Consider the following 26428-nt stretch of genomic DNA (forward strand, 5'->3'; position numbering starts at 1 on the left):
TGCGGTGTGAACCAAAGGGGGAGGGTGTGGTGTGACACCAAAGGGGGAGGGTGCGGTGTGAACCAAAGGGGGAGGGTGCGGTGTGATGTCTGAAGCCACAAATTGCCAGTCCTCCTTGCAGCAGTGTGCTGAGAGAGTCCCAGCTTCTCCCCCATGTGGGAGCTAACAGGTCTGCCTGTGATTAACAGCATTTACACTGGTGCCTACCAGACCTGCTCTGCATCGGCAACAGCTGACACCTCAAAGAGGCTCCTTTGTTTTACAACAAAGCGAATTCAATAATTAATGGCCTTAAGAGAATTCCCATCCACGGCCTCTTTCATTGGGGGCTCCAAAGGCATTCCCAAACTAGAAAAATGTCTCAAGTAGAAATAAGTAATTCACCATTTCTCACACTATATCAGACAGCCAGGTGCCGCAGGTCCCACCCCCAACTCTTCTCTAACGCTCTGATAAAGTGGGTAAGAAGTAGCCAGGTGCTCACGGGTGTCTTAAGCAATATTTTACAAACATGAAAGAGAAATAAATATCAGAGTGCTGTGGAGTTGACAGTGGCTTCCCCTGAAAAGTTTGAAATATCTTCTCTGCCGCTACTCAAATTCTATTATATATATTTTAAACAACTGGCTCAGATACGATTGATCATTCCAGAGTAGAAAAAAAAAAACATTCATCTATTTAACATTATTTACTGAGCATCTACTATGTACTATACAGCATGCTAAGGTCTGCAGAGAAAATTAAAAAAAAAAAAAATCAAAATCTTTTATCTGGTGATTCCATATCCTGACCTACTCACAGAAGTAATGAATGTATAGGAGATATGTATGTGTGTGTGTGTGTGTGTGTGTGTGTATATATATATATGTGTGTGTGTGTGTGTGTGTGTGTGTGTATATATATATATGCAGATAGATAGATAAAAAGATATCCCTATATCAATACAGATTTTTCCTAGAATTCTTGTTGCTCTCCACTTTACAAGGTAATTCTATTTTTTTTGTTGTTGTTTTTTCGAGACGGTTTCTCTGTGTGGCCCTGGCTGTCCTGGAACTCACTTTGTAGACCAGGCTGGCCTTGAACTCAGAAATCTACCTGCCTCTGCCTCCCGAGTTCTGGGATTAAAGGCGTGTGCCACCATGCCCGGCTTACAAGGTGATTCTAAACTTTTGAAGCATCCTGAAGGTTAAGGCTGTTCTACTCAGAAAAGGTGTTTTATATGTTAAATTAATGGTCATCTAATTGAATAGAAAGAAGCCCCATGTGTTTATACTCCAATTTCCTTTACAGGTTCTAACCTTTGTCCTTCAAAGACAAAGATTTCTGTCTAGGCTCCAGAATCTACTGGCACGTGCAGCGTAGCGCTGGACACTTAGCTGGTTCCAGTACATATCTGGGTAAATTAGGTGATTCTGTTGGGAATGGGTGTTCTTCTTCCTTGTTAATACGGTTAACCACACTCTTGATTTAGAAAGCGGGAGTTTACAGCAGGCCTACCTGAGAACGTGTGCTTGTAATCCCAGCAGAGGCTGTGACAAGAGGATTATGAGTTCAAGGCCAGCCTGTGCTATACAGCAAGTTCCAGGGAGTAAATTTTGTCTCAAAAAGAAAGAAATGGAAGGACTAAGGGGGAAAGGAGGTAAAGGGAAATGTATAAGCAAAACAGTATAGTCAACCCCGGTGCCAAATCGTCAAACGCACTGGGTGACATGTGGACTCTAACAGCCCTGTGCTTGTGAAAAACCGTAAGATTTTACTTCATCTGTGACGACTGATCGACCTAAGCCACCCATGTGCCTCACAGAGAACCTCAGAATGGAACTGAAAGCAAGCCTGATGGGGGTGGCAAGGCCATTATCAGCTGCTCACCAAAAGACCTCAGAGCCAGGATCCAGAGCCACGCGTACTGTGATAGATACAGATACAACAAAAACCCAAGCTGGAGAACAGAGGCCCTGCCTCACAACACCCACCATCTGCCACAGCCAGCTTTGACCTCACAGGCATAGCTAAGAGGCCAGTGAGCAGGCATTGGTCTGTCTGTGCAGACAGGGACCGATGTCCTTTACTGCTCCAGGTGGGATCATCAGAACTTCTGATGCTGTTCCAAGCCTCATGACCATCTTTGGAACCCTCACCTATACCACTGATCAGCACATCATTACTAGGGGCAGTCCAGGAAGGCATTCAGACATCTGCTCATCAACAATTACTTGAATCACCTGCATTAACTCGACTCATGGAGTCCTAAGTTCCAGATACTCTCAAAAGATAAACCTCAGCATTTGAAACCCAGGGGATGTGGCCAAAGCCCACCCTACCCGCCCCAACTCCTAGAACCTTCAAACTCAACATTAAAGGACCACAAATTAATTTGATTTTTATCCCAGACACAACATTAGCCTTTGGTTCTATATTGCCATTTTGTTGTGACCCGGCTTATGCTTGAGCTGGTCAGCCAGGAGGGATTCCTACGTCCCTGCCCAACAGTGTGATCCAGAACAGATCCCAAAGAAGCCAGCAATGGCACTTAGTCACGGAAAGCATCAAACTGACTTTATTTCCCTCAAGGAAAAAAAAAAAATCTTACTGAGATTCAGAGAAATAAGAGAAAACTTATTTGTGAGATTTATGTTTGCCTTAATGATTCGCAGTAGAATTTGCTCCACTTAATGGATCTGAGCCACCCCCAGCTCAAGTGTTAAATGCTGAGGTATCCTTTAAAGGTATCTGGAACTTAGGGCTCCATAATTCAAGTGCGTCAGTTTCCACTCTCTGCTGCCTCTCACCCTGGATCCTGAAGCCACATAAGCATTTATAATACTCCAGCCTGCACAGACACCACTCCCAGGGTTATAGCTTAGACGGTCCACGTCCCCCAAAGGCTTGGACTACAGGCTTGGATCCTGGGATAGCATTATTTAAATGCAGGGTTTTGCAGAAGGTCTGTGGGTCACGGAGGTCGTGTCCTTACATGGACTTTGCTGATGTTTCCATTTCTCCTTACTTCCTGGCTCATGATGTAAGCAATCTGCACTGCACTGCATGCCTGCCATGATAAACTGCCCTTAGGACAAGCCCAAAGCAACAGGGCCACCCAATCTTAACACTTGGCTCCCCAGAACTATGAGTCTCTTTCTGAGTAATTATGAGCTGGGCGCATCTAGTGTTGGAAGGGACAGCAGGGTTGGTATCCAGAGCTTTGAACTCATGCTTCAATATTATTGCCTGGTGGATAAACAGTGTCCAGCTAGCCACTCATAGGGTCACGTCCCACTTATGAAATAAATACAGATGTACTGTTGGGGAAATATCAAGTAAGGTGATAGATATTCTTTATAAACTACAAAGAATCGGAGCTTCCTCCCAGTCTTGTGAAACTTAAGTAAGAAGCTGTATTTTCAGAGTTAAAGAAAAACTGGGTGTTTAATATTCAAATGATTCAGTTATAAAATGTGAGAAATTAAAGTTGTTTACTGTTATTAGAGCTCCGTGGCTATTTATTTGCAGCTGAGCCATTTACATCTGGCCTAAATAATCAGCTGCCATTACCCATGCAGAAGCTATAGTAACACCCAGGGTCTGTGTCAGGGCAGAGGTTTCCTGTGAGGGTGTGTGGGCAGGCACTTGTAAGATGTTCATATCCCTCCCTCCCACAGAGATGGTGTAATCCCCACTCAGTTGCTAAAGTTTCCCTGGATCCTAAGAATAGCTATCCCTGCTTACTTCACAGGGAGCACCTCAAGGCCGACCCCACCCCCTCAGCCCCACCGAGGGCCCCTTGTAAGTTGCTGCCAGAAGCACCTGCCACCTGTGGTCCCTTACCCAGTACCCTGGCTGGGAGGCCCCGCCACTCAGCCTCCCCAGATCTGGCTCTGACACTGAGGGCAGTGTCCTGGCTTCCTTGTGCTGTTCTCAGGCAAGCCTCCAGGGCATCCCTGAGAGGAGTCCTTGTGTCTCTGAGGAGAGAAGGGGTGGCTTCCTAAAAGGCATCTTGAAATCTAAAGGGGCTTCATCTTTTATGTTAATTGAATGTCATTTTTCAAAATGTTAAAGTCCTGGGAAGACATACTACACCAAAGTGAAAGGGCTTCTGAGAAGTAATTTTTAAAGCTTGTAAGTTAACGACGGCTTTGCACAGTGTACTACTGGAGCTAATTCCATTATCCCAGAAGCTAAAAAAAACTGATGTTCAGTATCTTGGTGAATGCCAGGCCACAGCTCCTGAAACCACACCCTTGGCTCCCACACTGTGTTAAGTGCTTCTCTCCTCCAGGAAGCCATCCCAGAATTCCTCCCACCCAGTGAGTCATGCTGTTCCCTCTAGACACCACCCGCCCCTACTCCCTCCCACGGTCCCCCACACTGCCTACCGTTCCTCTACTTCTTCCGGAAGAGTCTTAAATTAACACCTGGGTGAGTTATTTTGGCGTTCATTAAAAGACCTTGTACAGAGTAAAGAGTGAATGAAAATGTATGGTGTCCAAGCACTGCCAGGGTCAGAGGGGTCTGGGCGGGAAGCCTTTCCAGGCACTTTTCAAATCACATTAACAAACAAACAAACAAACAAACAAAGGAAACAAAAACCTCATACTATTAGCACATATTCATCAAGTAAGATGATATGTTTCATTATGATGTTTTCATTGTCCTGCACGTGTTATACCCTCTGCTCATGTTTCCCCCTGTTACCTTCTTGTCCCCCTGCCCCACAGCTCCCTCCCTCCTCTCAAATGTCTCTTCTGCTTTCGGACCCTACAACTGCACTTTTAATCTAGATTTAACATATGAGGGGGAATGTGCAGTATTTCTCCTTTGAGCCTGTCTTACATCACTTTGCTAAGCTCCGGTTCTATCCATTTTCCTGCAGTGATATACTTTTGTTCTTCTTTACGACTGAACGAAACTCCACAGAGGAGTTGGGGAAATGGCTCGGTTGGTAAAGCGCTTGTCAAGCAAGCATGACGATCTAAGTTTAGATACCCAGCACCTACGCAAAAGCCAGGCATGGCGGAGCACATCTGTAATTTTAGCACTGGGGAGGTGGAGGCAGGAGGATTCCTGGAGCTTGTTGACAGCTCCTCTTGGCAAATTGATAAGCTCCAGGCTCAGTGAGATGCGGTCCCCCAAAATAAAGAGCAATAGAGAAAATCGAGAAATTACATCATTAGCCTGTGACCTTTAATGGTCTCGGTCTCTCTCTCTCTCTCTCTCTCTCTCTCTCTCTCTCTCTCTCTCTCTCTCTCTCTCTCCCATTGAAACCACTCCCTTTCTTCTCTCCCCAGAAGTGACTTGATAGATGCTTTGCTTCTTTTTACAGATAACTTTTTATTCTTCCACCCTCCATATGCTCAGGGAAAAATTTTTTTCCCCTGAAGAAGCCCCTGTAATAGCCTTAGCTCAGAGCAGCAGGACCACAGAAAGGCCCTGTCCATATACTGACCAGTCTTCTCTCACTCTGGACTATGCAGATCAGAATGAAGCCCAAGATATCTGAAATCTGACCTTCCATCTGTCACCTGATCTCCCATCTTCGACTCCCCCGATTCTGCAGAGGACTGAAGACAGAATGGCACAGCAAGAGGACTCCAGGGGTCCACTCGGTGATGAGTAGATGTTAATGTGAACTCCAGGAAGGATAGAGGTGACTTAGCTTCAAAGCAGAAAGAAGCTTAGGATCACAGTCCCAGGTGCTTTGGTGGCTAGGAGAGACCCCAACACAAGTACGAACAGCTCACCATCCGACTCTACCTCCAATACCACGGGTCCAGCTAGTCTCATCAGAGCCCCCAGTGGTGGAATGCAGAGGACACGGGGCTTAGGTTAAGAGAAACCAGGCTAGAACCCTACTATGCACGTCATTATATAAGCCAAACAACTTGGGCATGACACTAGACTGTTTGCCTCAGTTTCTTGATTTGCAAAACATTAGCTATACTAGTGTAGGGGCTGATATAAAGATGTTCCTATAACATTCTGGCAAATAAAAAGAATCTATATCCTAAACAAACAAACGAACAAAAAACAAGTTATACTACAATCACTACCACTGCGCTATATTCCCAAGTTTTTTTAATTAAAAGGTCTAGACACTTTTATCTTCATTTTTATTTATTCCTTGAAATTTTCATAGATGTATAAAATGTATCTTGATTATATCCACCTTTCACTATGCCCCTCCAACTCTCCCTAAGACCCATTCCCCAGCAAATCTCCCTCCAACTTCACTTCCTTCTTTTATAACATCTTACTTTTAACCCACTGAGTCCAATTAATGTTGCTTGTATGCACATGGGCATGAACAACCTCCCAATGGCCACACCCCAAGCAGCCAGCAGCTGAGTTCTGACCAGTCATGAAGTCCTTCCTGTTGAGTAAGCCTCAAATCCAATCAAGAGAGAAGCTGGTTACCTCCATAAGCACCCTTCCCACTATTACTGGTCAGCTCTAGAGTGATTTCTCTGTGTCCTGCAACCCATGGTCTGTTTAACAATCCAGTCTTCCCATCTAGTTCTGCTGGCCAGCCAAGAGAAATGGCTATATAATGTCTATATCGCTTTAGATGCCTCTGGGGCCTCTCTGATTGATATATCATAGGGATGTAACCTGTGCCTGACACTGAGATTCTCATTTCATCGCTATCCTGGTTTGAGCCTCTGTTTCTATGATAAAATGCCAACCAAAACCAACTTGATAGAGGAAAGGATTTATCTGGCTTACACTTCTACAATATGGTACCACACCCAGATAAATAGATTTTTATCTTGAAAAACGCACCCCTAACTTTGCTGACAACCTATTCTTCCACACTGAGAAATGTTCCTGGTCTTGGATCTGCTCCTAGAAACCAATTTAAATTTATGAAACTTCTGGTACTTATGATAAAGTGAAAGTAAATCTAACTGAAGTAAAGACCTACATTCCCATGACAACTTGCTCACTCCCAACTCATACGTTACCCTGGCTCTAGCTTCTTAAGGAAACCCTTGGCTATTCAGAAGTACCAGGACAGATCTTAAAAAGCAGAGGAAGAAAAAAAAAAAACACATTAAATCAAGGAACACACCCTCTACAGCCAAGGTCGACACCCAGGAGGGGCAGCAGGGCTTCCACAGTGGCGGAAAGACTCCACCCATTTAGCACTTTGAACAGAAGCTCTTTCCCAACTGGAAGCACAGAGCTACTAAGCTGGCATAGACCCAAAACAGAGAGGTGGATAAAAATAAAGTTATCACTGCTCCCGTGAGAAGACCAGGAAGAGAACATATTGGAACAAGCATGGCCTGCAGCCCTGCTAACGCCCAGGCGACTAAGTGACCTCAGCCAGGGGACATTGAGCAACGTTGCCTTGCTTACTGGGATCTTCCAATGGCAGCCCAATAGGAGTGAAACCCCTAGTCTCTATGTGGGACACAAAGCCCACCCAGCCAGTGTTGCCAGCTTTCTGTTTCATTACTGTCTTTCCTCATCCACACTCGTAATATATACAGACATATCTCTTTCACGCGAACATTATTTCCCAGACTCTCCTCTCTTCTGTTCTCTGCCTTCATAGGTCCATTTCCCTCTCATCCTTAAGATCATCTACGTCCAAGTCCACAGACAGGATTTTCTTCGCTGTTTTCATGGTACCTTCCAACCATGCATCCCTCCCCTTCATCACAGTTTCCATGAAGGCAAAGACTCTGCCTGTCTTGCTTATGCTCATAAAAGAGCTTGTGTGGTTATTCCTATTCGATAGGCATTTGTTGAGTAAGTCACACTGCCTGATAATCAAGGACTCCTCTAATTCAACCAAATAAGTGTCCACAGCAGAGGCAAGAGAGCTCTGGCTTGGGCTTCAGATCTTTTTTTTTTTTTTTTTTCCTCCTGTGGTAGCTCATCCCTTAAAAACACTCACACTTGCACATTCCCAGGGCTTGCTCTTGCTCTCAGGCATCCTGCCAACCACACCTGCCGGCCTCTGGTAGGAGCTGCCTCCCGTTGGTAAAGAATGTGTAAAGCACATAGGCTCCAAGGCTCTCAAACCCCAACTTTGTAAGTGCCTAACATCCTGAGTCCTTAGGAGTCTTCACTAGACCCCATCAAGTCCTGAGAGCAGCCTAGTCCATCTTCCCCACTCTGTGCTCACAAGCTCAGCACCATCTGCCCCTGACAAGAGCAGCTCCCTCAGCCTATGCACACTGAGCCTGTCCGCCATGCCCAGAATATTGTCTAGAGAAGAACACATGTGCAAGAGAGCTCATGATCTCCCCAAACCCATTTGCCTTTCCCCCAATTTGATTCCATCATACAAACAGGTACCAATGGGTGCCTGCTTTCCAGATGAATGGCCAGAAGTGAGCAGCAGGAGATAAAGCCAAACAGCTATGGGAGTTTTCAGCTGGAGTGGCCAATGGCCGCTCTATCAGATTATTCCTGGGGTGACGGGGGGGGGGGGTTAGGAGTATCCAGTCACTGAGTTAGCAAAGGCATTTCAAGATTAACTGGCATTTGTGGTGTGTGTGTGTGTGTGTGTGTGTGTGTGTGTGTGTGTTTCATCTGAGGATCCATGAGAACCTGGGTAGGCCTGGTAGCATGGTCCACCCAGAGCTTAAAGCAGGGTAGTAAAAACTACATGCTACCAATGACTATAATTTATCTCTGACATAAATTCTCTCAATTTAATGTTTCAGACCTGGACTATCTCCACTCTCTCTGAAGTGGCAGCTACAATCACTTTTACTGCCTAAAAAGAGGACCCTCTTTAACATTTGACCCGGGATCTACTCTCTACCTACCAACCCCTTCACGAGTTCTACTACTTCAGCCCCTCCCTCCATAGGTTAAGATTGACTTTCACTACCACCCTTGGATCCTTCAGGCCTGATGTGGTCAATAAGAATAGATTTCAGCAGATACTGCCCAAAGTCTGAAGATTTATCAGCTCCAGAGCTTTCTAATGCTTGCCAATTAGTGTGTCCATTTTTCAGGGCTGGCCATGGAAGTCCTTAACTTACTTGACAGAGAAAGAACACCAGCAAGGCAGGAAGCACCTTGGACTTGGCTGGCTGAGCCAGCAGGACTGCCCCCTCAGAGGAAGCCCAGTTCAGCTGCCTGGCAGCAGCCTCAAGGTGAGGAGGCGGGGCCTTAGCAGGCACACTGATGGCCCACCCCTGCTGGAAACAACCAAGTCTACAGAGAAGCCGAACACAAAGGTTTGCCCCCAAAATTCAAGGCAAACGGAGCTGACTTCTTGTTTTAACTGCCTAGACATGGTCTCAGTGCCTGGTCCCATGTGTTTTCTCCAGGACCTTGCAGAACCCACCTACCCTTTCAGGACCCATTATCTTCTTTTTCAAAAAATCTATTATCTAATAGATCATTGAGCTTGAGAGTTAGTAGCTAATATTTTAAGCAATAAACATGAATAAGCTAAACCATTGTGCTATTTGTTTCTCATCAAGGAGGGCAGCTGAAGCAGAGACTGTTACATTTAAAGTCACAGAGCTGTGTTAGAGTCGTGAGTTAACCCAGTCATGTTGACTCAAAGCCTCCTCATGCTTAGCCACTTAACATTCTGTCAAAAAAGAAACTCACTCTGAAATAACCACTGGGCTGCCAGTCAGGGAAATCATCAACTATCTCACCCACTGTAAGTCCTGTAACCACAATAGTGGCATCAATGTTAGGGAGGTAACCATCTGCTTTCTGATTAGATTTAAAGCTCATTCCACAGGAGTAAACACATGCAGAGTACTGTAAAAATGGCCAATAACTCATTTGATTATTGTAGGTTTGTCTTTGTTTTTTAAAGGATAAAGCCATATGGAAGCCTACTATTTTATAAGATATATTGTTATAGACATATAGAGACATAGGAGTTTAATTGGAGTTATCCCAGAAACCGTAAGTTGCCAAATAAAAAGTCCAGGGCCAGTAGGGGCTACTTCTCCTCTAGTCATTGGTCAGAGTTCTCTCAGAGACCCCCAAAACAACACAAGCTACGGTCATTGCCCTTGGCTGCTCCCCAGATCTTGATAAGACCCTATTGCTAAAGATAGCACGAACGCTGTCATAGGACCTGAAAAAATGAAACCAGTACTGGCCAGGAGACTTCCTCCCTACTGAACAGCGATCATGGTACCAGGAGGTGCTGCTATAAAGGCTGCCAGTCAGGGGGCCATCAGCAACTATCTTATCTGCCATAAATCCTGTGAATTACAGTAATAACTGCCAGGGTGGCATTAATGACATGGGGGTACCCATCTGCTTTCTGATTAGATTTAAGGACCACTCCGCAGGAGTAGACACATGCACAGTACTGTGAATACAGCCAAGAACTCGTGACTGGGGAGCTCACATGTCCTAGGGGTAAACGTGATACTATAATTTTACTAGAATCAAACTGTTCTCCAAATTCCTATCTTTCTACCTATATCTTAGTGTATCTTCAGACCTCATCTGAGAAGTTTCTTCGTGCAGTGGATGATGGGCTGATGCAGAAACTCAAGAGGAAGTGGCCATGGAGTGCTCGGCCATGAATAAGACGCTTATAATATGCTGTCTCCACGGTGCTCATCACAGAAGAGAAAAGACGGTAAAAGCCAGAGGTTCAGGAGGGCTGAGGCAAAGTAACATCTTCCAGACTTGATGGGACTGTTGTGCTCAAAAAAGAACAGAAGCTACCTGAAGACCATTTCAATTCACTTTCACCCCATATTTCCCACCTCCCCCCAAACTGAGCTGTACTCAACTGACTGTGACCCTACCTCACCCCCAAAAAGATGGGTATAACATGCCTCCTCTGGTCCTGCTTGAGACGTCTTCTTTGAGGGACTACTATGAGTTAGCAATCTATGGCACAAACTCTACTAGTAAGGAGAACTTCTACAATGAAGTAAAACTGTAGATAGATATAGGATATAGGAAAGAGTGAGGGAAGACAGCACAAGCCTATAGATGTTGCTCTCTCTTCATATGGACACTATAGAGGGCAGGATCAAGGGGGGAGAAATATTCCTTCTCCTGAGGATTCTTGTCTCAAAGGGATGATATGAAGCCCATCTAGTGCCTAAAAAGCAAAGAAGCCAGCACTCACCAAAGACTATCTTGGTACCTGATGCCTCACCTTCTATGCCTCCTACTCCTAGAAACGAGTGGCATATTAGAGCAAGGGCAGCCTTCTAGCCCTGCAGGGAAAGAGAGGCTCATGTTCCCAAGGAGGAGCCTAAAACCTAACATGCTCCTCCTCTGGCCAGCTGCAGTCCACTTCTGCTAAAGATCTACAGAGGACTTAGCTCATGCAGTGCAGTCCATAGTGACTAGAAAGCATTGTTATGGTGACAAAAAGCATTAGGTTCTATATTCTAGGCATTTATAAATGAAGTGATTTGTAATATGTTCATGCTTAAAAATGAATTTCTAATAAAGTAATTATTTCTGATGTAATTTTAATCTTGAATGTTTTTGAATTAAGGAAGTTCATTATACTTTGATCATGGGTTATCTCAAACTCTCAGTTTTTAAGTCACAAAGCATGTTTTCAAACCCATAGCTCGTCTTTCCAAATCCCCTTTTAAGTCTGAGTACCTCCCTTCCCTACTCTACCTCCCACCTTGCTGGTTGGGATCAGGGCCAAAGGCCCAATCCTCATTTCTACATTTCTAAATTACATGTATTTATTATTCAGTTGAGTGTGTGCACATGCGCCTGGTTGTGTGCACAACGCTCAGAGAGCAGTGTGCAAGGGTTGATTCTCTCCTTCCATCCTGTGAGTCTCAAGGGCTGAACTTAGGTCCTCAGGTTTAGCAGCAAGTGCCAGCCAAGGACAAGCTGGGCTTTCTGTTTGGTTGATTGGTGTGTTGTTTGGTTGGTTAACTAGTTGGTTTGGTTTGGTTTGGGATTGTTTGAGATACACTAGCCCTGTTCTCATGGCCTTCCTGCCTCAGCCTCCTGAGAGCTGAAGTACAAGTATGTCCCACCACACCCAGATCTACATTTTCTTGCATCACTGGGCACATGTAGGGCCCCAGGTAGAACAAGAACCATAATTACACTTGACTCTCTGTTTTTTTCTAAGATTTATTCTTATTTTTTTAATGTGTAGGAATGTTTTGTATGTGTGTGGTTGTGAGCACCACATTTGTGCCTGGTGCCCATGGAAACCAGAAGAGAGCATCAGATCCCCTGATATTATAGTTACAGGTATTTGTGAACCATGATGTGGGTGGGTGCTGGGGATCAAACCTGGGTCCTCTGGAGGAACAGCCAGTGTTCTTAATCACTGAGACATTTCTCCAAGCCAATGACTATGTTTCTTAACTGCTAACTCAAGGTGAGCCCAGTGTGGTAGACATAATTGCCCCCACTCATGACTATTTACACCCTTTATTCTTGCGCTAAGACCTTATATTTTGTTTAGAAATCGAGTATCGTGTGCTTTAGGTCTCGTGTGTAGTGACTGCAATAAACTCAGAAACTGTATCCCCTTCTAGATTTATTTAGGAATTGCTGGTGATGTCATGGCCTTGGAATCATGAAGAAAAAAAAAAGTCAAAAGGACATCTAGGAAGTATTTTCTTAATCTTGAAGGGAACTAAGTGTGAAGAAGCAGGATCTTTGTGATGTCAATTTCATATGCAACATGTGGAATTATGACAGCCAGCTTGGTACTATAAGCATGGTAGAATAGAGAGATGCCAAGAATTAAGGGCCCAGGCTTTCCACTTCTTGTAATGGCAGGAGAAGAGAACAGGACCAACTGTTTCTTATGTTTGTTTTTAATCTTCCTGAAAGCATTAAAAAACAAAACAAACAAACAAACAAAACAATAAGGCAACAAAGAATCACGAGGTCAAAACCCAGGAGAAGCTAAAAATCCAAAGAGACCCAGAACACAAAGTGACTTCTACATGAAGAACATTTGCCAATTGGCAAGAAACAGAAGCAAATTTAAGCCATGCTTTAGAAAATCAGAAAAGATGAAGGGAACAAATTTAAAAGTTCAGAACCTGCCCAAGGAGAAGGCATTCTCACACAAGTAACTATTCCAAGCTAAGCCTCTTCCCAGGGGAACAGCATTATCTTCAAAGTAAAAGCATGCTGGAAACAAGACAGCTCTCTGGAAACCCTGAGACTCAAGTTGCCTGCGGTGGCTCTAAGGCACTCAAGCACTCACGGCAGGTTTAGGTGGAACTGGACCGGTGGTGTCAACAGGAGCCTGACAAAAGAGAGGAGAAACTGTTCCAGGAAAAACGTTACCATTCTAGGTTTCAAGGAATTGGGGTCTTGAAATGGACTTCCTAAAAGCATTAGCCACCCAGGACCCAACAGGATGGCAGCCACTACTCAGCCAACGGCTAGGGGGGGCCCAAAGAAGTGAGTCCAGAAGACAAAGCAACCTTTGCCTGCGAGCATCTGCCAGTCTGTAAGAAACAGCGATAATTATGGAATTTTCTCCCCACAAAAACTTTCTCAAACATAGTGAACATGATGTAATAGAAAAGTAACCAAACACGGAAGGAAAAGCATGCAATGAGCAAAGCCTATCCAAAACAAGACTACAGACAAGACCTGCACCCGAGGTAGCTACACCACAGCACCAACTCATATATCAAAGCATTATTCCACACAAGGTAAATAAATTCAATTTTTATTTGTCAATTTTACCCAAGTTAATATGGGAAAACAAAAGGAGTTTAGATATACAAAACCTCACAGCCTAGAACTTTCAAACAAAAACTATAAAACAAACATACTATGTTCAAAAGAAATTAAAGAGGAGTTTAAAAGGTTTTCATGAAACTGGAGTGCAGCTTGGAAAACAGTTAAGTATTCTGGCACCGGAAGATACAATAATTGATATTGATAACACAATGCACACATTTAATTGCAGATTAGATGTATCTAAGTAGTTAGTTAATAAGCCAGAAGATAGATTGGAGAAAATTGTCTAGAGTGTATCATAAACATAAAATTATGAAAAATGCAGAAATAACAATAAAGAATACATAAGATCCATTAAGAGATCTCAATATTAATCAACAAGAGAGGAGGAAGTGGAGGTAATGGTATAGAACCTTCTAAAACTGATGACTGCAGCATCTCATGGGTGTGATGAGTCTGGGGAACACACACAGACGACAGAAGAAAGAATCTGACAGTGGGGAGCTGCCGTTCAACTGCCCCACTTCCAACATTAAGAGATGGTGGAGGAGAAAACACCCATTTAGTGTTTAAGTCAGCTTGAGCTTGAACTCAGTTATATGTAGCCAACAGCATCGTTAAGTGATAGCCACAGGGAAAATAGATTATCCGCCATTTGTGGGGTGGTGCCACAAATATCTGGTATTTGGGTTCTGAGTGCATACACCAGGGACAGTGTTCAGTTGGTAAAGGGCTTGCTCTGTAAGCATGAGGGCTTGAGTCTAATACTGAAAGCTGGGCACAGTGGCATATACTCATCATCCCGGCACCAGAGAGCTAGAGACTTGGTCCTTGAGGCTCACTGGCCAGCTAACAGTCTACTCAGCAAGTCCTGGGACACGTGACAGACTCAAAAACAAAAAAAGTGTCCTCTGGCCTCCACATGGTCACACACAAAAGGGGTGGGGGCTCTAATTAATGTCTTCCTGACATTTATTATTATTACAACTATTGACCCTTGGTATAAGGTAGGAAGGGCAGGGAGAGGGATTGCAGTCGTGGCAAAATCTCTACAGAGCCAAGCAGAGCACCCAGGGGGTGGTCGTCCCGGGCCACCGAAGCAGAGCATAAACCCAAGGGAGAAATATCTGAGTCTTTTGTTTCTTTTTGTTCTGGGATTTCTCTATAAGGTTAGCATTGAACTTCAACTTTCCCAAGAAAATCAGTGCCTCCGTGTATTCAGGGCTCCCAGTCTCTTACATATTCCAGGTGTCCAAGACATACTTAAACAGGGATCAGAGCATGCTCACATCACGTAATCCTCACGGACCATGCCCCATACCTACTTCCTTAACTTCGACCTTTCCAAGTCCAGAAAGCTTTCCAAGGCAAAGAAGACTCAAGCAGGTAAGACACTCGCCCCTGAGGTCCAAAGACAGAGGGAGCCACCTTGCTCTCCACATTCCTGCTGTGCATAGGTTGTTCCAGGCCTGGCCCAGCCTCCTGCAGGAACAGCAGCATCCATGAGGGATGCTCTCCCTGTGGTCGAGGAGTCAACACTAGGACTCTCGTTTATTTATGTTCACTAGGAAGTGATGGAGGGGGAGGGGGAGGGAAAGAGGCAGTTGTAGTGGGCCAGAGACTGGTAGAAGAAATATCTCTATAATTTCACTGCTTTCCAACTACACTGTCTCTAGCTGGAGCCCCCTGGGTGGAAGGTTTGTATATTGTTGGGGATAAGAGTTTGTAACCCTAGTTATGTCTCCAGAGCATTTGCCTTTGCTCATCTTGAAACTTCTAGCAAGAAAAAAAAAATGTGGTTTCCATTACAGTGTCACCAAGGGACTTGTACAGGGTTCGGATCATTAAAATAAAAACATTGATGAGTAAGCCATGCCACTTTGTCTCCAAGACTTACATCCTTCCTCCACCCCTGGCCCTGGGCTTTATTTTGAGACAGGCTCAAAATAGTTTATAAAATATGGAGTTCATTATCCCAGCTAACAGACTTCATTTTGCATGAATATAGATTAAAAGCCCCATGCCAATTTTTCCTCCTGGGTTTCTGGGGAAGATACTCCACTGTCCTTGCCTGAGCTGGGTTCTTACTCCACTGTCCTTGCCTGAGCTGGGTTCTTGGGGACAAAATTCCATTGTAGCAGCAGAGAGGCAGGAGGCCTCACGTCTAACTCACGCTGTTGAATGATTATTACCAGGAAGGATGAAGTACAACACTGCCGTAGGGGCTTCTTAAGTTTGCTTGGGTCCTTAAAAGTTTGAATCTAAACTAGAATTAAATTCATAATTTCCTAAGTCTGTTCATTCTTCCAGATTCAGTGACAACAGCAAGATTAATGAGAGAGAGCTGGAGTTGGCTATGGTGGCACATACTACTAATGCCACCATTTGGGAATATAAGACAGAAGCAGTTCAAGGTCAGCCTGAGCTATAGAAAGACTGTCTTAAAAAAAAAAAAGTAGCTGTAGCTTAGTGTAGACTACTTGTCTAGCACATACAGTCCCTGGATTCCCACCTCAGCTCTGAAAGGGATGGAGGGAGTGGAAGTGGTAGAACGGGGTTGCAAACAGAGGACTATAATGAAGTAAGGCCTCGACTTGGGGTTTTCTGACATCGCCTCCTCCTCAGCTAATACCTAACTATGGTTCTGTCAACCATCTCTTCAGTATTGAGTCTCCTTATCCCTTCCATCTACACCCTCATTTCTCCAGGAAACAAATACGCATGTAAAGAGAGCAAGGAGAACAGGACTTTCCTCCCATTGCTGATCTGATTCACCTTGATGTCTCTCATTTCACCCCGGCCATGCCCCAGCCTCGTTTCCTCACAGAGCGTCACTTTATGCCTTGCCATCAGAGTCCTTTTCCTTCACTCTGTTCATATCCTTGAAGATCCAAGTGCTTAAGTCAGAGCATCCAGTAACAGATGCACACATAGGTCACCTGACTTCAACCACTCTGCGAGCAGGTGCCACTTCCACCCCAGCTCTCCTGCTTTGTACAGAGCAGGGAGGGAAGAGTGAACTCTTGATGACACACAATCCTCCCTGAGCTGGCCCAAATTAGTTCAGTGATAGTGTATCCAGGTGATCACACAGACAGACAGACAGACAGACAGACACACACACACACACACACACACACACACATACAGAGACATACAGAGACAGACACACATACAGAGTCAGAAACAGACAGACAGATACATGCATACAACACACACACACACACACACACACACACACACACATCTATATAATGGCATCCTTTATAATCACAGGTTGACTGAAAGTCTGAATGAAGCAGACCAGGTCCCATCTAAAGTCACATATTACCTCAAATCTCTGGTCTTAGTCCATGACATTCTGAACTTGAAATGCTTATTTTTTTATCTTTTCTACTTAAATAGTTTCCTAAGTCCTCTTTTCTTCCCCCCAACAGACAGTGCTTCATTCTCTGGTCTCCCGGTCGTGTGTGCCCTTTCTGGTCAGGCCACCTCCTGCTTTCCAGGACACTTCTGAACTTTGTAGCACTTACTACACGCTGCTATTATAAGTCCAACTGTGGCTTGGCTCCTGTGCTATCTGCTCTCTCTCTAGAGGCAAAGCCTACGAAGACGTCATGCTTTATTCATGCTGTATCCCCAGCAAGCAGCCTTGACTGCCTAGATTCACTGTGGGTCTCAGCATTTGCAAGTGGATTCCTAAATCCACTCCTGTTCCCCATTTCCTAACTCCTGCCGCTGCCCCATCCCTAACTTAAATACTTTCAGGCCTCCCTTCTTAAATGAAAGCACCGCTTGACCCTAATGCCCCACCAACCACTGGTCTATTTTTACCTTGTATTTTCTGACATATTTCTCAAACAAACAGTATGTGCTGGCTGCTGCCTCATCCTCGCCACTTCCTCCCACTGCAATCTGGTTGCTCATCGCCAAGGCACCGAAACGATGGTGCAAGAAGGCATCAATGCCTTCTGTCACCAAACCCTTCCATGCTGTCCCACCCCCTGCACACGACGATCCCTAACTACCCCCCTCATTCCACTCAAGTCTTTGCTTGTTCTTCCGACTCTTAAGAAATAGCTTCTCATGTCTCTGATTTCCACAGTCCTTCCTTCTGCCCTGTGCTACCGTCCCTGGACTATTATCAGTGTCACTGTCTCTTCTAGGCATCTAACTCAAAGCATGCGTCTCCTCCCTCAACTGCTCCCTAGGACCACAGACATAATGCTGCTGCTGGAGCAGTGGTTCTCAACCTTCTAAGACTGTAACCTTTAGCACAGTTCCTCATATTGTGGTGACTGCCCACCCACCCCCAACCATAAAATTGCTTTCATTGTGACTTTATACCTATAATCCTGCTACTATTATGATTTGTAATATAAATATGTTCTTTCCTATGGTGTTAGGTGACCCCTGTGAAAGGGTCTTTCAATTCCCCAAGGAGTCATGAACCATGGGGTTGAGAACCTCTGTACTAGAAGGAATTGGGCACTCTGTGATCTAGTTAAGGTTCCAACACCCTTCCAGTGCAACTCTACTTCTCCAGCTAAACCTAAGCATGGCCTTTCTATCACTTAAAGTATGAAGAACCCAGAATCCCTGTAAATTCTTGTCCTGCTCTTAATGCGTCCAAATTCCCACTAACAGCAGGCTCTGGTGGTCAAGAATTCCCGTGACTTCCCTCATAAGCATACTCTAGATATGCCCTTTTATACAGTTCCTCATACTAAGGTGCCCCTCCTCCCACCATAAATTTTGTTGCTACTTTATAACTGTAATTTTGCCACTATTACTCATCATAATATAAATAATGTGTTTCCAAGGGTCTTAGGTGACCCCTCTGAAAGGGTCATTTAACCCCTAAAGGAGTCACATCTTTGAACTTCCCTCTCCTTCAGCTATGCATTTCCTTCAGGCCTCACTATGCCTTGGCCCATTTCACTGCCTGGAGTGTTTGACTTCACCAAAGCTCTGTTTGATATTCAGGGAAGATATACACAGCCAAGTAAATAGTTATTATTTATTCCTATGGTGTCCTAGTTAATTTTTACTCACCAATTTTGTTGTAAAGTACCTTCTGTGTATCCAAATGTTTCCTTAGACCATAAGCACCCCAGGCCATGCCTCTTGGGATTCCCAGCTCCTAAGTCTACTCCTTGACACATGAGTATTATCCAATACATTTTAATGACATGCTACTACCCTGCGACCAATTGTTTGTAACCTGATGTAAGCGGAGAGCAACCTCAAGCTCTCTCCCCAGCTCCAGCTCTTACCGCATAAAAGCTCCACACCCTCTGACCTCCACCCTCATAATTAAGTCACTGTATTGTCTATTCTGTTGACAGTGCCCTTCCTCTGACTAGACGTAAAGATTCATGAAGACAAGTGCACTGTCTCCTTCAACACTACGCCCAGATCCGCTAACACAGCATAGCACACAGTAGGTCCTTAGAGGATATTTATTAGGTGAATGTGTGTGCCTTTCTTCATTCATCCCACTTATCTCTCCCTCCTAGGAACTCATAGCGCTCATTTAGGGATTCAACATGAAATTATATCCCCTGATGTCATACAGAAGTATTGTAGATGTTGTTGCTGTGTGTTTTGTAGATGTTGTAGGTACTGTCCATGCAGAACCATGACTCACTAGAGTAAGAAGAGCATCTACTTACAGGTAATCCACAATTGGATGGACGGGCTATAAGAAATTCAGAGAGCCACCAACCAAGGAGTACACATGGCATATGTAGCAGAGAATGGCATCAATGGGAGGAGAGACCCTTGGTCCTATGAAGGCTTAATAGATGCCCCAGGGTGGGGAAGAGAGAGTGGGTAGGTAGGTGGAGGAACACACTCATAGAAGCAGGGAGATTGGGGATGGAATAGGGGGGAACCAGGTAAGGGGATAACATTTAAAATGTAAATAAATTTTAAAAAATAAAGAAAAAAAAGAAACTCAGAGAGGTTGTCGTTACTTTGTTTATGTATTTTGCTAATTTTTTTTTTTAATCTCCATGGATGTTTGGGCTGCACGCATGTCTGTGCACCACACATGGGCTTGGCACTCATGGAGACCAGAGGGCACCAGATTCTCTTAGAACTAGGATTACAGATGTTTGTGAGTCACCATGTGGGTCCTGGGAACTAACCCTGGCTCCTCTTCAGCACAGTTGGTGCTCTTAACCACTGAGCTATCTCTCCAGCCCCTAGCTTTTGGTTCTTTGGGATCCTTTCAGGAGATGGTGAATTATCACCTTCCAGAGTGCAGGAGTCTGATCTCCTGCCCCTGCAAGGCCCCTGTCATGCTTGCAGACATTATTAGCCCTTCAACCACGAACACAGAATCTGCCACTTTCACGATTTCACAAACTACCTCCACACACCACAAAGTGAAAAGCAAGCCTGGAATTCAGTTGGCTTTGTGACCATTGAGGAAAACACCTTTGCCCTTCAGCAACCCTTCAGTAAACCTCAATAGAAGAACAGGCCCTAGGAGGCCATGCTAGCCCAGGGGAGACTTGCTGCTTTCTCTTCCTCATATCATAGCAACCTCTGCCCCACAGCTTGGAAACTCCACACCAGTACTCCAAACAGAAGCTATCAGTGTCCTTCCCCCAGGACTTGGCCTAGATACATCTTACCTGGTGATCCCACACCAAGACAGCACAGTCAGTGATATCCCCTCCATCTGCCAACAGGGGAGGTAAGTAGACACCGTGTCAAATGCATGTTGAGGATGGAGATTCAGGCATCTCTATGTGTGTAGCAGTCAGCACAGGGGCTAACCCATCCTATGTGAGAAGGTCCTGGACCTTGGCTTTTCTCTTAGCAGTTGTATGATTTTAGCAAAGTAGTTACTTCGACAAGTCTGCTCCCCATCTGTAGAATGGGAACCAATGTGATCTGCACAGAGAAGGACACGGCAGACCAAAGGGAATATGATACTGGCATTATCATACCCTTACTGTTTTTAACTCCTAACCAAGGCTGTAATAGTCCTTGTTCCTGGAGTATTCAGATACCCTTTTAGTCAACATGAATTTACTAGATTTCCCAATAGAATACAACTTTGACCTAGGCGTCTAGGGGAAAATTCAAAAGGATGATGGAGACAAAGGCTTGTCCTCTATTTGTAATGGGTCAAAAACGACCCCTTGAAGCAATTAGGCTCCACAACAGCTACAGAAACCCCAAAGGAGAAGCACCTATACTGAGTATTTGCTGGCATCAGGCACTGGCCACACATCTTAACTCCTTCACCGCACAGAGCAATACCATGATGCATACATAATTACTACCCACAAGAACACGCTGAACCGCTGGTCCCTGGACCTTGCACCTGAGTGCCCCTATGCCTGAAGAGAAGGAGGTATGACTAAATAGGGGCACTTTTTCTGGAGGACATAGGAGTCAAGAGTCTGAGAAAGGGAGAAATGTGGGCCATCATCCACAACAGAGGCTCTGGGCATTTTGAAAGGAAACATAGGGGAGAGGTTTGAGGAGACCATGTGGAAGGCAGGAGACCATAGGGGATTATTCTGTGACAATGTTTCAAATTGCTTATCAGATAAGAAGCCTACATCCTCTGATAGGCATATAATGGTGACTTTAGAAGCTAAATGAAAGTAACTTGGTCTGATATGAATATTCAGCTCAAGTAGAAAGGTCACAACCAAACCTCCTCTCATTAGAAAAACTCCAGCACAGCTGTATCACCCAACATAGTCTTCATACATGTGCTGCATGACGCTCTCTTCTTTCTCTCAGTGACCCTCCAAGGGAAGCAACATATCATAGAAATGTATCCAAAGAAGCCATATGTCATACCAAGTGCACATACAGCCACTAACCAGAACAGGAAAGATATCCACCATGACTGGCTGGAGCCTGTGGCAGGCTGGTCTAAGCAGAGAGACACCAAGCACAATCCAGGCAGGGGCCAGAGCTGTGCAGATGACTAGGCTGTCAGGAAGCCAAAGAGAAAACATCTCTCAATGACAAGAAGTCGGGACAAGAGTAGTAAGGACAAGACTGCCCAGAGAGCTAGGAAGGCTAGCTGCCTCCTGACCCTGCATTGCACTTAAGCAGAATCAGTCCTTGCATTGGAATGGTAGAGAGTTCTGAAGGTTGAGACAACAGACAACATCAATTAGGGAGATAGGAATTTTAGTGAAAATCTCAAGTAGGTTCCTGGCCAGAGTGAATCCTCACTCTATGGAAGCTGTGGACGAGAAGTCCCCTCCTCTTCCATCTTTCTGACAGTATGAGAAGGAGCATCCATTCTCTGATTCTAGCAGAAGGTGGTAGTGCCCACCTAATAACAGTAGAACTTACCTTGAACAAATAAGGAAATATTTTTGACACACAATGTGACAAACTGTCATCCCTAGGTGGAAAACCTAACTAAGGCAGCCAGAACTGAGAGCTGTAGACTCAAAACAAGATGGGGCCAATCAACCTTCTATAGCATGGGGCAAATATTTCCTCAGGAATACAAAGGAAAGTCAGGGTTTAGTCAGGTAATGATACAAAATGTCTGTAGTTTCTAAATAAAGTTGCACAGACCATACCCTAAAGATTACACTCTTTTAACATTGTTTCTGGTTTATCTTCTCATTACTCTGTATTTGCTATTCTCACAGTCATGGATTATCTCAGTATCTTTGTTATTTTGCCCCAGAGCCATTTCGCCATTGCTCTCTGGCATCACATTAAAAGAAGGCAACAAGCAGCCCCGAACCTTGGCTCCATCAGAATCACCGGCAGAGACGTCAGTGCCAGGGGTCTAATTCAGCTGCCTGGGTCGAGGCTGGAAAGGAATGGAACTCTGTGCTGTGCCATGAGTCCCAGATGATTCCAGTTGGTTTCTGGTGTAAAAATTCCAAATGCTTTATGGTATTCATCAGAAAGCAGACAATACCCCAAGAAGAAATCAAGCAGTCTAAAATGTATGTTGTGAATTAGGTCTCTCATTAAAATGATTCCAAACACCATTTTTACCATATCTAAAAATCTTCTACACTATATTTTCTTTTATATAATTTTAACTTGGCTCCATTTTGTACATGAAGTTATTTTTAAAAGAAAATAATAGGTTGGGGGTAAAAAAGCATGATGGCATAAACAGGCTGGAGGAGAGCTAGAAAGATTGCCCTGTCAGTAAAGTGTTTGATTGCAAGCATGAGAACCCGAGTTTGATCCCCAGCACGCATGCACAAAAAGCAAAGCAAGGTGGCACATGCTGAACTCCAGCACTGGGGCAGCATCCAATAGGTGGGTACCTGGGGCTCACTGGCCACCCAGCCTATCTTACTCAGAGAGCACCAGACTGAATACAAGACACTGGCTCAAAACAGACACAAAATCCACAAAATACACACAAGGAACAGCAACCAAGGTTGACCTTTGACCTCTGCATGAAAACATACATGGGGGGTGGGGATAAAAAATAAGGAAGAGAAGAGAAAGAGAGGAGAGAAGAGCCAGAGACACAAAGAGAGACTGGAGAGAGGGGGAAGAGACAGAGACCAAGAAAATGTATGGCTTTGAAAGAAAGAGGAATTCTAAGTTAGAGAGTAGGAAAAAGAGGGAGAAGAGGGCACAATAACCCAGGCTGGGGATGAAAATGGGCAGAATTTTGAAGATGGATTGAAAAGTAGTAGACAAGCAGCAGAGAATTAGGTACAGGTATCGAGGCTGTACCAGTATACTAGGAAAGAGAACAGACATGAGGGGCTAGGCGGGCAGGGAGGCTGGAGCAGGAGGCATCTGAGGCTGCATGTTACGGCTGAAAAGACGGGAAGGCCCATGGAAGTCCGGGTGAAAATGAGGCACTAGCAATGAGGATCAGGAAGGGTTAAGAGGGCCCACACAGATGGGTGAGATGAGGCATGGCAGCATGGCAGAATCAAACACTGGGAAGAGCAGATCATCCTCCAGGCTGAGAAGCTCAAGCAATATCTGTAAGTTACCAAAAATCATCTCAAGGGCTGGTGCTGGTGGGCTTTTCCATATGCTGTTAAACCCTCCCCAGACCCACCAGGTCCCTGCAGATGCACCAGTCTTCAGGCACACAGGCGAGGCTGCTTCTTCATCTCTTCTACATGAGCTTCTTACCTCTGGCGGGGTCTCCACCATGGCAACTATCTCCTTAGTCAATGTCTGCAAGCCCAGATCATCGGCAGTAGAGTCAATAAACACCCAGCACACACACAGTAAAAACTGTATCTGTTATTAACGAGAATAAATCATCCAAACGTAACGTATGAAAAAGCTGGCACACCCTTATTGCTAAATCCTTATATACAGTCCAGTTGTGCTCTCAGAAACAACAGACTTAGTTTTCAAGCCTGACCATTAACCGAACAGAGATGAAAAAAAAAAGTATCTGTAGCAAGAGATCATACGCAGTTATTTTTATTTTTCTTTAAAGTTTATTTCTCCTCCGTGGTGTGTTCTGATGTTTCCTCCCTTTTTAAGTGTGTCAAGTCACAGACTCATTTCTTCTCCCTCGCAGCCAACCAGCGAACACAGCCTGTCCATCATTTCAATTTCCTGGGATAAACCCATCATTCCTTGCCTCTTTTTATTCCTTACTCCCTCCTGGCTTTCTTGTGGCCTGTGACCTTCAAGATGACATAAGGAATAGCAATGGCAAAGGAAAGATAAAATCCTAAGACAGAGAAAGGGAGCTGTGTTCTGTTTCCTTGGAGACCTGGGGGAAATCTCTTTACTGCTCTGGAAGACAGGCCCTTCTTTTCCTCCCTCCCTCCCCCCCTCACTCACTCACTCATTCATTCACTCATTCATCCAACTAATATCTGCTGAGCATTTCCCATGAGCTAGCTCAATCCGCACAGCATGCCATTTCCTATGCAGTGATGGCTAACATTACTATAGTTGCCAAATGCAGAACCCTGTTTGAATGTAGATGTATGTACATCATGTGGGTGTTTAGAATACTGGGTTACCTAGTAACTAAAACTGAGTGACATGAGCAGTGTCCAACCCACAACAGCCCTGATTGATATCAGATGCCCTAAACAGTCTAGAATCTCATGTCATGGAAGTCCCTACAGACACTGTTTACAGGAATGACCATAGTCTATACACACCTAATGTGCATACACATTTCTGACAGCCAATCTCTGATATCTAGGGATCCATCAATCTACAAATCCATCATGTGAGATGCTTTCACGTGAACGAACACATTTCCTGCAAACTGTATGGTGTAGGTATTACTAATATTCCCACTTTTTGAGCCAAGATTAATGAGCCAAAAACAAATTATTTATTCAAGGACCCTTAGAAAGTACTGAAGCTAGTATTTGAAATGAGTTGGCAGTTCTTGGATTCCAGTATTTAATGAAAATTGAAAATAAATATAGCTTATATTTTGGCATGTGCTTTCTTCTTTAAATTACTATGATATGCTGATCTGCGTATGGCCTCTGTTCACAAGAATATAAATTATCCCTATGCCTCTAACAGCTTTTCAGTAGCTTGCTCAGCTCTGGGCTGTTGCATACCACCTGTTCCTGTCTTTCCCAGGATGTGTGCGGGAGAGTGGGAACTAGATGTCTTTGTTGATGAGCCCTAACTGTCAGGGGCATTTTGTTCCTGACAGGCGCTGGGGTCTAGAGCCTCTCACTAGACTCTGATGACCCTCAAATGGGCATCATTACTGTAGCCATCTCTTTTTACAATGGAAAGAAAGGAGACACGGAGACATTGGGACTTGCTGAGATCACAGAGAAAAGGGGTGGTTGTCTTACCCTCCCCCCCTCTATGAGCACCACCATTACAAAGTCCTGGCTCTGTTCTCCATCCTCATCTCATCTCAAGTCTGGCTTCCCAGAGGTGTTTCTGAGAGCTAGTGAAAGCCTGCTTCCCGAGTACGCTGGCTTGGGTTCCTCCATCTTTGATTTCTCCCGATAAAACCCTGGTGTATCTGCACTGGGCAGCTCTGCTTCCACGGTATCTACCTCTGGGTGTTCCTGAGACTACCCCCAAAGAGAGGGATACAGTTTGGGGTGGGTAGCAGAGCTTTTCCAGGACCATATTTTTCATCAAAGATTTTGTCTCACTCTTGCCAAAACTTCTTAAAGGAGCCAAAGCTCTCAAATGCACAGCCAACATTTTAGAAACCAATTACTACACGAAGTTCCTAGTGGTCTTTCTTTACAGCGGAGGGTCTGGACTTGCATGATAGTGCCAGGATATTTGATTGCAGTAATAAACGTGGTTGACATGTATTAAGGTCAGAGTAACTCCTTTTCCTTTTCCAAATCACACATTCTACAGACTCCATCTACAGACAGGCCACAAAGGGAGCTGTCCCCAGGACAAGTGCTGTAACTCCATGGTGCTGAGAGCCAGGCACAGAGGGAGGAACTCTGCATTCATTGAGTACCTAGTGTGCACACTACCTGTGATGGTATGTTTTACCTGCAGGAGTTAAACAACTATGGCAGATAGGCCCCGGAATGTCCATTACACAGATGGGGAAACAAGCTCAGATGAACACACAAATCCACCCATTCTCACAGAGCTGGACTGAGATAGGAGTCTGCATGGGTCTGCCCCAGCTTCCAGCTGCAGGAACCAGTCTCCTCTCTTGCACCACTTCCCAAAGGCTCTGTAGAGAACCCCCACAAGAGACACTTTAAGTTGCCTGACTACGACAGAGAGCCAGGTGAAAACCCCAGCGAGAAATGTGATTGTGTTGTACAACTGTCCCCCAAATGATTCTGTGCTCCCCATCCCCAGCTGGGTC

At 44.7% G+C, this 26428-nt stretch overlaps 1 protein-coding gene across 23 annotated transcripts in view; it reads right to left on the bottom strand.

The window, feature by feature from the left end:
• Positions 1-26428, bottom strand: part of Kalrn (kalirin RhoGEF kinase) — a 603889-nt gene that overhangs the window by 517403 nt on the left and 60058 nt on the right. The window lies entirely within an intron of this gene.

This window comes from Mus pahari, chromosome 12 (assembly GCF_900095145.1).
Source record: "Mus pahari chromosome 12, PAHARI_EIJ_v1.1, whole genome shotgun sequence".
Taxonomy (NCBI): Eukaryota; Metazoa; Chordata; class Mammalia; order Rodentia; family Muridae; genus Mus; species Mus pahari.